This window comes from Miscanthus floridulus, chromosome 19, assembly GCF_019320115.1.
Source record: "Miscanthus floridulus cultivar M001 chromosome 19, ASM1932011v1, whole genome shotgun sequence".
Classification (NCBI taxonomy): domain Eukaryota; kingdom Viridiplantae; phylum Streptophyta; class Magnoliopsida; order Poales; family Poaceae; genus Miscanthus; species Miscanthus floridulus.
Genome location: NC_089598.1, coordinates 32,169,188 through 32,177,233, shown reverse-complemented (window position 1 = coordinate 32,177,233; position 8,046 = coordinate 32,169,188). Strand labels below are relative to the sequence as shown.

Here is an 8,046-nt window from a genome sequence, read left to right as displayed (position 1 = left end):
TCGCCTTTACGCCCACAGGCTCCAGCCGGCCGGATATATAAACCCGCTGTGGCCACGAGCTAGATAGCCCAAGTGCGGGAGCTCAGAGCTCGATCACACACCTCACAAACAACGCGCAAGCCTCGATCAAATTCTCATTTCCGATCTCGGTCGGCTCGCGGAACCCATGGGCGGGCGCAAGAAGCCGGCGTCGTCCATGACGACGCTGATCCGCCTCGTCCTCACCGTCGTCGCCCTTCTGGGGGGGCGGCGCCGCGGTGCGCGGCGTTGAACCCGCGCATGCTGTTCCTAGTGAAGCCCGACCCGATCGTGCTGCGGGACCACGGCGGCGCGCTGTTCACGGGGAACCTCACCGTCAACCTGCTCTTCTACGGGCGCTTCACCCCAGCGCAGCGCGCGATCGTGGTCGACTTCGTCCGCTCCCTCTCGGTCTCGGCCGCCGCGCCTCGCCCGGAGCGGGACCGACGTCCGTGGCGTCGTAGTGGCGCACCACCTCCCTGTACCGCGGCGGTGGCGGCGGCGCGCGGCTGCGGCTCGGCAGGCAGATCGTCCTCGACGAGCTCATCTCTCTGGGCCCGGGCCGGGGCCCGCTCTCGCTGGGCAACGTCACGGCGCTGGCGCGGGCCGCGGGGCACCACCGGGGCGCCATCACCGCGGTACTCACGGCCGCCGATGTCCCCGTGGCGTCCTTCTGCGTGTCGCGGTGCGGCGACGACCACGACCGCGGCGGCGCGCACGGCCGGGCGCGATACACCTATCTGTGGGCGGGAAACGCGGCGCAGCAGTGCCCCGGCCAGTGCGCGTGGCCGTTCCACCGGCCGACGTACGGTCCCCAGACCCCACCGCTGGTGCCGCCCAACGGCGACGCCGGCGTCGACGGTATGGTCGTCAGCCTCGCCGCCCTCCTCGCCGGCACGGTCACCAACCCGTACGGGGACGGGTACTACCAGGGCGACGCCGCCGCCGGGCTCGAGGCTACCACGGCGTGCGCCGGGATCTTCGGGAGCGGGGCCTACCCCGGCTACCCCGGGAAGCTGCTCACAGACCCGGCCACCGGCGCGAGCTACAACGCCGTCGGGCTAGGCGGGAGGAAGTACCTGCTCCCGGCATTGTGGGACCCGACGACCTCGCAGTGCAAGACACTTGTCTAGACATGGCAGGAGTATAAGAGATTCTGTGGTGCTCGGAGGGCTCGAGCTCGATTTTTAAAAAAATTTTAAAACTATTTTTAAATCTGATATTGTTTATTTATTTTTTTCAAAACTAACAGTGACATGGCGGCGTGGCAGGGGCCGTCAGCGACAACTATGTTTAAATTTGGCATACAGTCAGAGGCTGGTAGCCCGTGAGCTGCTCTCAAGCACTGTGTATGTCATAATGGGGCTACGTCAAATGCACAGTTAAAAAGCAAGTCAGAGACCGAGAGAGATGTGTCATTGTGTCTGGTCACAATGACGAATTACGCTACCGTGGTGTCACATCACTCATATGTCTCTGTGTACATGTCTCCTCCTAGCTTGCTCTATCATAACCAGCCATAGGGCCATACAGGCTTTGTGTGCAGGCACAACAATACAAATATAAGGCGAGTAGGAGTAGCAGGACTGTCGTGCCGTGACACGTGGCGCGACAGCCCCACGCCGTGATGCATGGTGTGGCAGGTCCACGCACCGTGACAGGTGACGCGTCAGACCTGCCACGTTAGCAATCGTCACAGCCATTGACTGCCCCTACGCATCGCCATACATGACGCGACTGAATAATTTTGTCACGCTATGTAAATAGACATGACTAAAAATATTAGTTTTGAAAAAAAATAGTATCAGATTTAAAAATAATTTAAAAAATATTTTAAAAAATCGCTAGCTCTAAGCTAATACCATGTGCCACGACGAGAAAGGACAGGACTACTCCTACCGTCCCAAAAATGTAGACGTCGGAGCTTTCCAAGAAAAAAAATAGCAATGGAAATTACCTGGTTAACCTACCACAAAAGCATTGTGCGTCAGTAAAGTAGTACTATGTGAACTGTAGCATCCCTGTTTGTCCATGTGCGCACACCCTAGCCAACGATCAAGACAACCAAATACAACCACCTCTACGAACTCAACTTGACTTCTTCGATCCTACACAACTTAACGCTCAAGGCTTTCTGCAACCAATCACGCCCTTTCTGTCGCTATCCATGCACTGTGGGCTTGTTTGGTTCTGAGCCTGGGCTCCCAATTCCCTGGATGGACAGCTGCCTGGTGCTTGCCTGTGTACCATTTGGTTGCAGCCCTGGAACCTTGTTTGCTCTAGGCAACAGATTCCCCAACCAGACGATATCGAGCGCTTGGGTCGAGCACACTTGCCTGAGCTAACAGAAGTACGTGTGGCTTGCTAATCGCATGGTTTCATCGTCTTTTTTTTTTCTTAATCAAGGCATGGTTTTGCGGACTCGACAAACTTGCAAAACAATTATTTCCTTCAATCTCTCGTGCTCCCTCTAATTAATATAGAAAAATAATTATTGTAAATAATATTACGAGCTTAGGAAAAGACTAATACAAATAGTGTATCTTAATACGAATAATACGAATAATATTATGTTTTAAAGATGGTATTATATTTTTATTAGTCTATCAGGCACATGCTTCCAACCAAACAGACATTTTTCAGACTTGCCTAGCTAGACAAAAATCATCAACTTTTCAGACAACGCTCAGGCAATACTTTTTGCAATGCAAGTCCTCCAGGTCTCCAACCAAACAGACCTGTGTGCATCGAGTGGAAGGTGCATATAGTAAGATGTGACCCAAAGCTACACCGATATTCTTTGTGGGACAAGATTTAAATGCTATAACGTCTTGTATTATGACACAGAGAGAGTAACAATCTTTGAGTTAGCAGGAAGAGAAAAACTAAGCTCTTTACGTGTCCCAGTGCATAATAAGAGGCATAACTCCTCTATCTTTCTCTTGACGTGAGAGAGAATATATGAGGCATGCACGATGAAATATCATCTAAGAGTCCGTAACTGACTCTTACTAATAAGGTGCCCTAAGAGCATCTCCAACAAATTACTTATTCCATCTCTAATACTTACAAAAAATGTAATACAAGGGATTATGGTTGCTCCAACAAATTACTCGTCCTATCTCTAATCTAATACCTAAAAGTTATAAATAGTTATTTAAAATGCACCTCCTGCTCTCTCAAATGCAGGAGATCCGTCACCTCTCGGGCCCTGTCCAATCGTATTGGTAATCTGTTGAAGCAGAAAAAAAATACTACACTACTAATAATAGATGATCACTACTATAGACTTTTAAGAGATAGGGGTTAGGTAATCTGTTAGAGGTGCTTCAATCCTTTTAAAAAACATACAAGATGCTCAAATCATTGTATGTGTATATTTTTTAGAGTTAAATGCATGAGAGATCCTTGTACTTGTAACGGGGTGTCACCAGGTCCATTGAACTTGAAAATACATTTCTGGATACCTAAACTTGCTAAATGATATACCAACAGGTCCATACTTGCCACGCGGATATTTTTCTAACATGGCAACGCCACATGGCCGAAAATATGCAATGAACACCCTAAAATCTAAGGAGCTAGATGCGTATGCATGTGTTGGACGAAGCAGGGCAGCTGAAGAAGCAGGGGAAGCAAGCAACGCTTCATCCCTCCTCGGCCATGGCCACACGCATGAGCTGCTGCCCGCCCCTGCCTCGCCTCGTCCTAAGACCGTGCACCATCATCACCTCGCGTAAGTGGGCGCCCTCGCCGTGCCCTAGAGCTAGCCCGAGATCCCATCTGTGCCTCAGTCGAGCTTGCCATGGTCGGCTATTTAAGCAGAGCACACACGCGCCGCGACCACCTTTGCGCCCTTTCAAAATTCATCCACACCAATGCCTCCCATTCTAATCCCTTGCAGCCATGAGTGCGCCCGGTGTTGTTAGCTAGCCCCTGGTCGAGACCTCGTTGCAAACCATCTTTGATAAGTGATGAATTTTGGAATCTCGTGGAATCGGCCGCCATGGCCGCCGGAGCTGAAGCTCTGCTATGGCGCCAATTCTTTTCCTCTCTGTTCTATCCAAGACGTGTTTTAGCATCGCCTTAACGTCCCCTGCATGACCTATTGGGTTCATAAACTCGGGGTCCTTCACGGACTGACTTCCCAACGAAGGCTCGGCCCAAGCAGACAACGTGCAACTCATGGGCCAGCCCAAGTTTATGGACAAACAGGCTAGCAGGGCGATCCAATCACCGACCGAAAGGTCTAGCCGAGGAGAAGTGTCGGTGTTTCGAACAAACACCAACTAGTAAATTTATAATTGTTGTGCGTTAGGCTCAGATGGTGTACTAAAGGACATAAGGTTTATACTGGTTCGGGCAGAATGTCCCTACGTCCAATTTGCTGCTGCTCGTGTTATTAGTACCAAAAAAGGTTCATAGTAGGGGTACAAACGGTCGAGAGAGGGATGGATCCTAAGTCTCTAAAGGTCGAAAGGACGCCAAGAGCTCGGTTGCTGCTTGGCTATTTGTTGTCTATAAAAAACAATCGGTCAAAAGTCAGTCCCCTTTAGTGGGGTGCCCTGCCCTCCCTTTTATAGACCAAGGGGGAGCAGGGGTTGTAGATTGGAGAAAGAGAAAAAAACCAAAGGTAGAGAAGGTCCTTCGGGGGGAGCCGGGTCTTCCTTTTCCCATGTGCTTGCCCTACTAACATGGCAGACCGTGTCAGAGATGGCGTGTTCACTGATCCTTATAGGGCCGTGCCCTGGCTTCTGTCAGCAAGTGGGTGCGTCCCATCCCTCACCAGCGGATGGTGTGGCGTGTCAGAGGGCCAAGCTATGACCCTTCAGGGAGTAGGCAGGGAAGTGACCCTACGTCCGTCACTGTAGGTGATGTGAATTCTGTCTTGGATTGTAGTGGTTATCGCATGCTTGTGTTAGTATCCGCGTCTGAGGACTGATGGCGGCGCCACAACACTGTGGGACAAAAGTCGGCGCCTACAACACTGTTCGGGCACTGTTAGGTCGAAAAGGGCTTAAAGCGCTCGTCCCATCGTATCTTGGCAGTGCCTTCCCATAGGCATTCAGGGCATGGCCCTCGATACTACGGTGGACTCGAATGTCCTATCGTACCCTGTGCTTCATCTTTATGAAGGATCAGGTGCAGTCGTCGGGCGAGGGTGGAGCTAGCCCTCAGTCATCGGGCGAGGCAGAGCCCGCCCTCGGGCGTCGGGCAAGGTGGAGCCTAGCCCTTAGCCGGTTGGGCGAGGCAGAGCCCACCCTCGGACATCGGGCGAGGTGGAGCCTGCCATTATCCATTAGGCGAGGCGAAGCCTACCCTCGGGCGTCGGGCGAGGTAGAGTCTAGCCCTTAACAGTCAGGGTAAGGCAGAGCCCACTCTCGAACATCGGGCGAGGTAGATTCTAGCCCTTAGCCGGCGAGCTAGGCGGAGCCTGCCCTCGGACATCGGGCAAGGTGGAGCCCATCCTTGGACATCGGGCGAGGCAGAGTCTAGCCCTCGGTGGTCAGGCAAGACGGAACCAATCTTCCATCGTTCGGGCAAGAAGCGCAGTAGCGTTCTTGTCTGACCGGAAGTGTTAACGTTTGATGGTTATTAGTTCCACCTCATTGGGTTACCCCGATATTAGGTCCCTGACAGTAGCCCCCGAGCCCCCGGGTGATTCGGGACATAATCGCCCGGGTGGTGTTTTGACTTGCCAAAGGGTGCGCACGAGCGCACACGATGGGTGTAAGCCCCTAAGCCTCTGGGTGATTTGGGCAAAATCGCCCAGGGGAATTTTGATTCACCAGAGGGTGCACGCGAGCGCACTCATTGGGTGTAGCCTCGAAGCCCCTAGGTGATTCAGGCAACTCGCCCAAGGGGTAATTTTGGACCCTTCGCGGGCTAGGGCTGTGAGATTCGGTTTTTGTCAACTAGATAGTTTTAAGGGAACCCTGGTTATCCCGTTTGTAGGGGGATTTTGTCCAGGGTCAGCATGGCTAAGGCTCGACTACGGATTGAGGCCCTGCTGATGCTCATGTACCTGAGTCCTGGTCGCTCGTGGGGCCCATCCCTCGTGGGATGGCTGTCGAGACTATTGGGCCAACCCTTGGACTCCTAGGCCTAGGTGGGCTAGAGAAGAAGCTTTTTCGACTCGTTATCCCTCCTGTAGGAAAAGAGTCCGGTCTGCTGGGAAGGCAAACATCTGGCGTGATTTTGGGTGGGAAAGGATGGGGATCGCGGGTGCGTATCCCGCGACGTGATCGAGGCGGTGTGTCATGGTAGGCTTGAAGATCGAGGCGGACGGTTGCTTCTTCTCATGAACACAAGGAAGAGTGGGACTACCTTATCAATGAGGCATGGCTACATAGGGACGTAACCGCCTAGCTTCGCTAGAGGGTGGTGGAAGCTAACTCCCCTTGCGGTGGAGACGGGACGATCTTCGATGACAGGAAGCCGAGGTCCCGCCGGCACATGGAGGATGCAACGGGGATGCTCTAGGTTCTGGCGGCGAGGGCATGGTAAGGACATGGAGGAGGTCGCCAGGGTTTGGCAGCAAAGCAGCAGATAGCCTGCTCTAGCGGGATGCCGAGACCCGCCAGCGGACCGGCGACCTCCTAAATGAGGTGGAGAAGGAGCGAGAGCTCAAGCTAACGAGCCAAGGAGAGGTCCACGACCTTAGAGCAGAGGGCAAAGCTGGACACCGAGATGGTCGCCTGGCTACATGGGGAGCAAGATGAGCAATGCCAGACCTCAAGAGGCTTCGCTTGGAGCATGACACGATCCGTGGGGAGCGTGACCAGGCCGTCCGAGAGCGTGACGAGGCATAGTAGAGGATTAGCTCCCTCTAGGCTGAGCTTGACACCATGAAGGCTCAGAAGCTGGAGGCCGAGGGGCACCGCTGCCAGACTTGCTAAGGATCTCGCCGAGACGAGGAGTGTTCTTTAGGCAGAGAGTGACGAGCTTGAACTCTTTAAGGTTGGCTTTAGCATCGTCTATGATGACCTGTAGGTGGTGCAGGCAGAGGGAACCAGCTCGCCCGTGGCCCATGCCATAGACATCACAGCACGGGTGTGCCAGCTAGAGAAGGAAGCTTTTCGCTTGGGGATTATCCAAGCCTTCACCATCGCCCGCTCGCATTATGATGTTTACATCAACTTGGGGACGATGAGCCTAGGTTTTGCGCCTGGCTATGAGCTCTCTGAGCTGGATGAAATAGAAGCGGCGGGTGACTCCTCTCATGAAAAGCCTGGCGAGCAAAATTGAAGACATGGTTCTCCCCCGGAGGGGTCGGTAGTCAGTCGAGTCTGATAAACATTTATCTATAATCTATGGATAAGTGTCAGTACTTTTGTGCCTAAAAATAGTTTCATAATTCTATTTCACGATTTAACTTCATTCGTTTGAACTTGGTTTCTTCCCTTTTGCATTCGAGAAAAAGGTTTATGCGCTCCAACCCTTGTGTTTGTTAAGACCGTAGGGCCCGAGGTGCATAAGGGGGGAATTTCAATTTATGCTGGTGAGCAAAGTTACCATAGCCATCAGGGTGTGGGTTTTTTGTCGTCTTACCAGGCATGCTCGTTTATCTATTTCCATAACCCTTGCCGCCAGTCTTGATGTGAGGAAGAGATCTGATGCAATGACTATTTCAAAGAAAAAGGCGGTATTCATACCTTTATCAGCCCGCCGAGTGAGATTCGACCCTTGCGCTCACTGGGGCCAGTTGTTACGGGAGACCGGAGTGAGGGTAGCGAACTTACTCTTTGTATTCGCACATACCCCCTACTTAGGATTTTGGCGATCATTCCATGTGAAAGCTCTAGTTTGGTTTTGGTGAATTGATGAAACCCTAAGTGCTAACCTAGTTTATCAAAGTAATTATGAGATAGGTGGCACTACTCCAAGTGTTGAAGCAAATGAAGATCATGACATGATGATGGTGATGCCATGGTGATGATCAAGTGCTTAGACTTAAAAGAAGAAAGAGAAAAACAAAAGGCTCAAGGCAAAGGTATAAATGGTAGGTGCCATTTTATTTTAGTGATC

General features: G+C 52.3%; 1 pseudogene; it reads left to right on the top strand.

Moving 5' to 3' along the window:
• Window positions 1-166: 166 nt before the first annotated feature.
• Window positions 167-1,292, top strand: LOC136529457 (protein EXORDIUM-like 2; annotated as a pseudogene).
• The last annotated feature ends 6,754 nt before the right edge of the window (window positions 1,293-8,046 follow it).